Source organism: Phyllobates terribilis, unplaced genomic scaffold (genome assembly GCF_046119375.1).
Source record: "Phyllobates terribilis strain yellow unplaced genomic scaffold, ASM4611937v1 Scaffold_43__1_contigs__length_10536358, whole genome shotgun sequence".
NCBI lineage: Eukaryota > Metazoa > Chordata > Amphibia > Anura > Dendrobatidae > Phyllobates > Phyllobates terribilis.
This window is the reverse complement of record NW_027362803.1, coordinates 8,259,454-8,269,979: the sequence shown is the minus strand read 5'-3', so window position 1 is coordinate 8,269,979 and position 10,526 is coordinate 8,259,454.

Here is a 10,526-nt window from a genome sequence, read left to right as displayed (position 1 = left end):
TGCATTTGGGCCCCCATGACATGTGGCAAGCACGTGGGGCCCCAATGACATGCAGCATGCACGTGGGGCCCCCATGACATGCGGAATGCAAGTGAGGCCCCCATGACATGCGGAATGCCTGCGGGGCCCCCATGACATGCGGAATGCGTGCGGGGCCCCCATGACATGCGGCATGCATGCAGGGCCCTCATGACATGCGGCATGAATTTGGGACCCCATGACATGTGGCATGCATGTGGGGCCCCTATGACATGCGGCATGCATTTGTGGGCCCCAAGACATGCGGCATGCATGTGGGGCCCCTATGACATGCGGCATGCATTTGGGGGCCCCATGACATGCGGCATGCACATGGGGCCCCCATGAAATGCGGCATTTATTTGGGGCCCCCATGACATGCGGCATGCACGTGGTGCCCCCATGACGTGCAGCATGAATTTGGATCCCCCATTACATGCTGCATGCAACTGGGGGCCCCATGAAATGCGCCATGCATGTGGGGCCCCTATGACATGCGGCATGCATTTGTGGGCCCCAAGACATGCGCCATGCATGTGGGGCCCCAATGACATGCAGCATTCACGTGGGACCGCCATAACATGCGGAATGCACGTGAGGCCCCCATGACATGCGTAATGCCTGCGGGGCCCCAATGACATGCGGCATGCACGCATTTGGGTCCCCCATGAAATGCGGCATGCATGTGGGGCCCCCATGACATGCGGCATGCATTTGTGGGCCCCAAGACATGCGCCATGCATGTGGGGCCCCTATGACATGCGGCATGCATTTGTGGGCCCCAAGACATGCGGCATGCATGTGGGGGCCCTATGACATGCGGCATGCATTTGGGGGGCCCCAAGACATGCGGCATGCACGTGCGGCCCCCATGAAATGTGGCATTTATTTGGCGCCCCAATGACATGTGGAATGCCTGCGGGGCCCCCGTGACATGTGGCATGCACGTGGGGCCCCCATGACATGCGGCAAGCACGTGGGGCCCCAATGACATGCAGCATTCACGTGGGACCGACATAACATGCGGAATGCACGTGAGGCCCCCTTGACATGCGTAATGCCTGCGGGGCCCCAATGACATGCGGCATGCACGCATTTGGGTCCCCCATGAAATGCGGCATGCATGTGGGGCCCCCATGACATGTGGTATGCATGTGGGGTCCCATGATATGCGGCATGCAGTTGGGGCCCCAATACATGCGGCATGCACGTTGGGCACCCATGACATGCGACATGCATTTATGGCCCCCATGATATGCGGCATGCATTTGGGCCCTCATGAAATGCGCCATGCATGTGGGGCCCCTATGACATGCGGCATGCATTTGGGGCCCCCATGATATGCGGCACGCATTTGTGGTCCCCATGACATGCGGCATGCATTTGTGGGCCCCAAGACATGATGCATGCATTTGGGGGGCCCCATGACATGCGGAATGCACGTGGGGCCCCCATGAAATGCGGCATGCATTTGGGGCCCCCATGACATGCGGAATGCCTTCGGGGCCCCATGAGATGCGGCATGCATGCGGCACCCATTAAATGCGGCAAGCACGTGGGGCCCCAATGACATGCAGCATGTACGTGGGGCCCCCATGACATGCGGAATGCCTGCGGGGCCCCAATGACATGCGGCATGCAAGCGGGGCCCTCATGACATGTAGCATGCATTTGGGGCCCCCAATATATGCAGCATGCACGTGGGGCCCCCATGATATGTGGCATGCATTTGGGGCCCCCATGACTTGTGGCATGCACGTGGGCCCCTCATGACATGCAGCATGCATTTGGAAACCTCTATGACATGCGGCATGCATTTGGGGCCCCCATGACTTGATGCATGCATTTGGGGCCCCCATGACATGCGGCATGCATGTGGGACCCCCATGACATGCGGCATGCATTTGAATCCCCCATTACATGCGGCATGCACGTGGGGCCCCCATGACATGCGGCATGCATTTGGGCCCCCCATGACATGCGGAATGCCTGCGGGGCCCCCATGACATGCGGCATGCATGCAGGGCCCTCATGACATGCGGCATGAATTTGGGGCCCCCAATACATGCGGCATGCACGTTGGGCCCCCTTGACATGCGACATTCATGTGGGGCTCCCATGACATGCGGCATGCATTTATGGCCCCCATTACATGCGGCAAGCTTTTGGGCCCCTTGACATGCGACATGCATGTGGGGCCCCCATGACATGCGGCAAGCATTTGGGCCCCCATGACATGCGGCATGCATGTGGGGCCCCCTTGACATGCGGCATGCATTTATGGCCCCCATGACTTGCGGCATGAATTTGGGGCCCCCATGATATGCGGCACGCATTTGGGGCCCCCATGACATGCGCATGCATGTGGAGCCCCCATGAAATACGCCATGCATGTGGGGCCCCTATGACATGCGGCATGCATTTGTGGGCCCCAAGACATGCTGCATGCATTTGGGGGACCCCATGACATGCGGCATGCATTTGGGGCCCCCATGACATGAGGCATTCATTTGGGACCCCCATGACATGCAGCATGCACGTGGGGCCCCCATGACATGCGACATGCATTTGGGGGCCCCATGACATGCGGCATGCATTTGGGTCCCCCATGAAATGTGGCATGCACGTGGAGCCCCCATGACATGCGGCATGCATTTGGGGCACCCATGACATGCGGCATGCATGTGGGACCCCCATGACATGCGGCATGCATTTGGGCCCCCCATGACATGCGGCATGCATTTGGGGCCTGCATAACATGCTGCATGCATTTGGGGTACCTGAGACATGCGGCATGCACGTGGGCCCCCCATAACATGCTGCATGCATTTGGGGTGCCCGAGACATGCGGCATGCACGTGGGGCCCCTATGACATGTGGCATGCACGTGGGGCCCCCATGACATGCTGCATGCATGTGGGGCCCCTATGACATGCGGAATCCATTTGGGGGGCCCCATGACATGCGGCATGCACATGGGGCCCCCATGAAGTGCAGCATGCATTTGGATCCCCCATTACATGCTGCATGCAATTGGGGCCCCCATGAAATGCGCCATGCATGTGGGGCCCCTATGACATGCTGCATGAATTTGGGGCCCCCAATACATGCGGCATGCTTGTTGGGCCCCCATGACATGCGGCATGCATTTATGGCCCCCATGACATGCGGCAAGCATTTGAGCCCCCATGACATGCGGCATGCATGAGGGGACCCCATGACATGCGGCATGCATGTGGGGCCCCAATGACATGCGGCATGCATTTGGGGGCCCACATGACTTGATGCATGCATTTGGGGCCCCCATGACATGCGGCATGCATGTGGGACCCCCATGACATGCGGCATGCATTTGAATCCCCCATTACATGCGGCATGCACGTGGGGCCCCCGTGACATGCGGCATGCATTTGGGCCCCCCATGACATGCGGAATGCCTGCGGGGCCCCCATGACATGCGACATGCATGCAGGGCCCTCATGACATGCGGCATGAATTTGGGGCCCCCAATACATGCGGCATGCACGTTGGGCCCCCATGACATGCGGCATACGCTTGGGGCCCCAATGACATGCGGCATGAGTTTGGATCCCCCATGACATGCGGCATGCACGTGGGGCCCCCATGACATGCTCCATGCATGTGGGGCCCCTATGATATGCGGCATGCATGTAGGCTCCCCATGAAATGTGGCATGCACGTGGGGCCCCCATGACATGCTGCATGCATTTGGGGCCCCCATGACATGCAGCATGCATGTGGGTCCCCCATGACATGCGACATGCATTTGGGGCCCCATGACATGCGGCATGCACGTGGGGCCCCCTTGACATGCGTCATGCATTTGGATCCCCCATAACATGCTGCATGCAAGTGGTGCCCCATGACATGCGGCATGCATGTGGGCCCCCATGACATGCGGCATGCATGTGGGCCCCCATGACATGCGGCATGCATGTGGGACCCCCATGACATACGTCATGCATTTGGATCCCCCATTACATGCTGCATGCAAGTGGTGCCCCCATTACATGCTGCATGCAAGTGGTGCCCCATGACATGCGGCATGCATGTGGGCCCCCACGACATGCGGCATGCATTTGGGGGGCCCAAGACATGCGCCATGCATGTGGGGCCCCTATGACATGCGGCATGCATTTGTGGGCCCCAAGACATGCGCCATGCATGTGGGGCCCCTATGACATGCGGCATGCATTTGTGGGCCCCAAGACATGCGGCATGCATGTGGGGCCCCTATGACATGCGGCATGCATTTGGGGGGCCACATGACATGCGGCATGCACGTGCGGCCCCCATGAAATGTGGCATTTATTTGGCGCCCCAATGACATGTGGAATGCCTGCGGGGCCCCCTTGACATGTGGCATGCACGTGGGGCCCCCATGACATGCGGCAAGCACGTGGGGCCCCAATGACATGCAGCATTCACGTGGGACCGCCATAACATGCGGAATGCACGTGAGGCCCCCTTGACATGCGTAATGCCTGCGGGGCCCCAATGACATGCGGCATGCACGCATTTGGGTCCCCCATGAAATGCGGCATGCATGTGGGGCCCCCATGACATGTGGTATGCATGTGGGGTCCCATGATATGCGGCATGCAGTTGGGGCCCCAATACATGCGGCATGCACGTTGGGCACCCATGACATGCGACATGCATTTATGGCCCCCATGATATGCGGCATGCATTTGGGCCCTCATGAAATGCGCCATGCATGTGGGGCCCCTATGACATGCGGCATGCATTTGGGGCCCCCATGATATGCGGCACGCATTTGTGGTCCCCATGACATGCGGCATGCATTTGTGGGCCCCAAGACATGATGCATGCATTTGGGGGGCCCCATGACATGCGGAATGCACGTGGGGCCCCCATGAAATGCGGCATGCATTTGGGGCCCCCATGACATGCGGAATGCCTTCGGGGCCCCATGAGATGCGGCATGCATGCGGCACCCTCATGACATGCGGCATGCATTTGGGGCCCCCATGACTTGAGGCATGCATTTGGGGCCCTCGTGACATGCGGCATGCATTTGTGGGCCCCAAGACATTCGGCATGCACGTGGGGCCCCCATGACATGCTGCATGCGTTTGGGGCCCCCATGACTTGCGGCATGCATGTGGGACCCCCATGACATGTGGTATGCACGTGGGGCCCCTATGACATGCCACATGCATTTGGGGCCCCATGACATGCGACATGCATGTGGGACCCCCATGACATGCAGCATGCATTTGGGCCCCCATGACATGTGGCATGCATTTGGGCCCCCATGACATGCGGCATGCATTTGGGGCCTGCATAACATGCTGCATGCATTTGGGGTCCCTGAGACATTCGGCATGCATGTGGGGCACCCATGACTTGCGCCATGCACGTGGGGCCCCTATGACATGCAGCATGAATTTGGGGGCCCCATTACATGTGGCATGCACGTGGAGCCCCCATGACATGAGTCATGCATTTGGGGCCGCCATGACATGCGGCATGCACGTGGGGCCCCCAATACATGCGGAATGCTCGGGAGGCCCCCATGACATGCGGCATGCACGTGGGGCCCCCATGACGTGCAGCATGCATTTGGATCCCCCATTACATGCAGAATGCAAGTGGGGACTCCATGACATGTGGCATGCATGCGGGCCCCCATGACATGCAGTATGCATTTGGGGCCTGCATAACATGGTGCATGCATTTGGTGTACCTGAGACATTCGGCATGCACGTGGGGCCCCCATAACATGCTGCATGCATTTGGGGTGCCCGAGACATGCGGCATGCACGTGGGGCCCCTATGACATGCCGCATGCATTTGGGCCCCCATTACATGTGGCATGCACATGGGGACCCCATGACATGCAGCATGAGTTTGGATCCCCCATGACATGCGGCATGCACATGGGGCCCCCATGACATGAGTCATGCATTTGGGGCCGCCATGACATGCTGCATGCATTTGGGGCTCCCATGACATGCGGCATGCATTTGGGTCCCCCATGAAATGCGGCATGCATGTGGGGCCCCCATGACATGTGGCATGCATGTAGGGCCCCATGATATGCGGCCTGCAGTTGGGGCCCCCAATACATGCGTCATGCATTTATGGCCCCCATGACATGCGGCATGCATTTGGGCCCCCATGACATGTGGCAAGCACGTGGGGCCCCAATGACATGCAGCATGCACGTGGGGCCCCCATGACATGCGGAATGCAAGTGAGGCCCCCATGACATGCGGAATGCGTGCGGGGCCCCCATGACATGCGGAATGCGTGCGGGGCCCCCATGACATGCGGCATGCATGCAGGGCCCTCATGACATGCGGCATGAATTTGGGACCCCATGACATGTGGCATGCATGTGGGGCCCCTATGACATGCGGCATGCATTTGTGGGCCCCAAGACATGCGGCATGCATGTGGGGCCCCTATGACATGCGGCATGCATTTGGGGGCCCCATGACATGCGGCATGCACATGGGGCCCCCATGAAATGCGGCATTTATTTGGGGCCCCCATGACATGCGGCATGCACGTGGTGCCCCCATGACGTGCAGCATGAATTTGGATCCCCCATTACATGCTGCATGCAACTGGGGGCCCCATGAAATGCGCCATGCATGTGGGGCCCCTATGACATGCGGCATGCATTTGTGGGCCCCAAGACATGCGCCATGCATGTGGGGCCCCAATGACATGCAGCATTCACGTGGGACCGCCATAACATGCGGAATGCACGTGAGGCCCCCATGGCATGCGTAATGCCTGCGGGGCCCCAATGACATGCGGCATGCACGCATTTGGGTCCCCCATGAAATGCGGCATGCATGTGGGGCCCCAATGACATGCGGCATGCACGCATTTGGGTCCCCCATGAAATGCGGCATGCATGTGGGGCCCCCATGACATGTGGTATGCATGTGGGGTCCCATGATATGCGGCATGCAGTTGGGGCCCCAATACATGCGGCATGCACGTTGGGCACCCATGACATGCGACATGCATTTATGGCCCCCATGATATGCGGCATGCATTTGGGCCCTCATGAAATGCGCCATGCATGTGGGGCCCCTATGACATGCGGCATGCATTTGGGGCCCCCATGATATGCGGCACGCATTTGTGGTCCCCATGACATGCGGCATGCATTTGTGGGCCCCAAGACATGATGCATGCATTTGGGGGGCCCCATGACATGCGGAATGCACGTGGGGCCCCCATGAAATGCGGCATGCATTTGGGGCCCCCATGACATGCGGAATGCCTTCGGGGCCCCATGAGATGCGGCATGCATGCGGCACCCATTAAATGCGGCAAGCACGTGGGGCCCCAATGACATGCAGCATGTACGTGGGGCCCCCATGACATGCGGAATGCCTGCGGGGCCCCAATGACATGCGGCATGCAAGCGGGGCCCTCATGACATGTAGCATGCATTTGGGGCCCCCAATATATGCAGCATGCACGTGGGGCCCCCATGATATGTGGCATGCATTTGGGGCCCCCATGACTTGTGGCATGCACGTGGGCCCCTCATGACATGCAGCATGCATTTGGAAACCACTATGACATGCGGCATGCATTTGGGGCCCCCATGACATGAGGCATGCATTTGGGGCCCCCATGACATGCGGCATGCATGTAGGGCCCCATGAAATGCGCCATGCATGTGGGTCCCCTATGACATGCGGCATGCATTTGTGGGCCCCAAGACATGCGGCATGTACGTGGGCCCCCCATGACATGCGGCATGCATTTGGGGCCCCCCTGACATGCGGAATGCACGTGGGGCACCTATGACATGCGACATGAATTTGGGGGCCCCATTACATGCGGCATGCACGTGGAGCATCCATGACATGCGTCATGCATTTGGGCCCCCATGACATGCGGCATGCATGTGGGGCCCCCATGATATGCGCCATGCATGTGGGGCCCCTATGACATGCGGCATGCATTTGTGGGTCCCAAGACATACTGCATGCATTTGGGGGGGCCCATGACATGCGGCATGCATTTGGGGGGCCCCATGACATGCGGCATGCACGTGGGGCCCCCATGACATGTGGCATACATTTGTGGCCCCCGTGACATGAGGCATGCAAGAGGGGTCCCCATGACATGCGGCATGCATTTGGGGCCCCCATGACATGTGGCATGCACGTGGGGCCCCCATGACATGCTGCATGCATTTGGGGCCCCCATGATAAGCGGCATGCATGTGGGGCCCCTATGACATGCGGAATCCATTTGGGGGGGCCCATGACATGCGGCATGCACATGGGGCCCCCATGAAATGCAGCATTTATTTGGGGCCCCCATGACATGTGGAATGCCTGCGGGGCCCCCATGACATGCGGCATGCATGTGGGGCCCCCATGAAGTGCAGCATGCATTTGGATCCCCCATTACATGCTGCATGCAAGTGGGGCCCCCATGAAATGCGCCATGCATGTGGGGCCCCTATAACATGCTGCATGAATTTGGGGCCCCCAATACATGCGGCATGCTTGTTGGGCCCCCATGACATGCGGCATGCATTTATGGCCCCCATGACATGCGGCAAGCATTTGAGCCCCCATGACATGCGGCATGCATGTGGGGACCCATGACATGCGGCATGCATGTGCTGCCCCAATGGCATGCGGCATGCATTTGGGGGCCCCATGACTTGATGCATGCATTTGTTGCCCCCATGACATGCGGCATGCATGTGGGACCCCCATGACATGCGGCATGCATTTGAATCCCCCATTACATGTGGCATGCACGTGGGGCCCCCATGACATGCGGCATGCATTTGGGCCCCCCATGACATGCGGAATGCCTGCGGGGCCCCCATGACATGCGGCATGCATGCATGGCCCTCATGACATGCGGCATGAATTTGGGGCCCCCAATACATGCGGCATTCATGTGGGGCTCCCATGACATGCGGCATGCATTTATGGCCCCCATGACATGCGGCAAGCTTTTGGGCCCCATGACATGCGGCATGCATGTGGGGCCCCCATGACATGCGGCATGCATGTGGGGCCCCCTTGACATGCGGCATGCATTTGAGGGCCCCATGGCATGCAGCATGCATGTGGGGCCCAAATGCTTGCCGCATGTCAAGGGGGCCTCCATGACATGCGGCATGCATGTGGGTCCCCATGACATGCGTCATGCACGTGGGGCCCCCTTGACATGCGGCATGCATTTATGGCCCCCATGACTTGCGGCATGAATTTGGGGCTCCCATGATATGCGGCACGCATTTGGGGCCCCCATGACATGCGCATGCATGTGGAGCCCCCATGAAATACGCCATGCATGTGGGGCCCCTATGACATGCGGCATGCATTTGTGGGCCCCAAGACATGATGCATGCATTTGGGGCCTGCATAACATGCTGCATGCATTTGGGGTACCTGAGACATGCGGCATGCACGTGGGCCCCCCATAACATGCTGCATGCATTTGGGGTGCCCGAGACATGCGGCATGCACGTGGGGCCCCTATGACATGTGGCATGCACGTGGGGCCCCCATGACATGCTGCATGCATTTGGGGCCCCCATGATAAGCGGCATGCATGTGGGGCCCCAATGACATGCGGAATCCATTTGGGGGGCCCCATGACATGCGGCATGCACATGGGGCCCCCATGAAATGCAGCATTTATTTGGGGCCCCCATGACATGTGGAATGCCTGCGGGGCCCCCATGACATGCGGCATGCATGTGGGGCCCCCATGAAGTGCAGCATGCATTTGGATCCCCCATTACATGCTGCATGCAATTGGGGCCCCCATGAAATGCGCCATGCATGTGGGGCCCCTATGACATGCTGCATGAATTTGGGGCCCCCAATACATGCGACATGCTTGTTGGGCCCCCATGACATGCGGCATGCATTTATGGCCCCCATGACATGCGGCAAGCATTTGAGCCCCCATGACATGCGGCATGCATGTGGGGACCCCATGACATGCGGCATGCATGTGGGGCCCCAATGACATGCGGCATGCATTTGGGGGCCCCCATGACTTGATGCATGCATTTGGGGCCCCCATGACATGCGGCATGCATGTGGGACCCCCATGGCATGCGGCATGCATTTGAATCCCCCATTACATGCGGCCTGCACGTGGGGCCCCCCATGGCATGCGGCATGCATTTGGGCCCCCCATGACATGCGGAATGCCTGCAGGGCCCCCATGACATGCGGCATGCATGCAGGGCCCTCATGACATGCGGCATGAATTTGGGGCCCCCAATACATGCGGCATGCACGTTGGGCCCCCTTGACATGCGACATTCATGTGGGGCTCCCATGACATGCGGCATGCATTTATGGCCCCCATGACATGCGGCAAGCTTTTGGGCCCCATGACATGCGGCATGCATGTGGGGCCTCCATGACATGCGGCAAGCATTTGGGCCCCCATGACATGCGGCATGCATGTGGGGCCCCCTTGACATGCGGCATGCATTTGGGGGC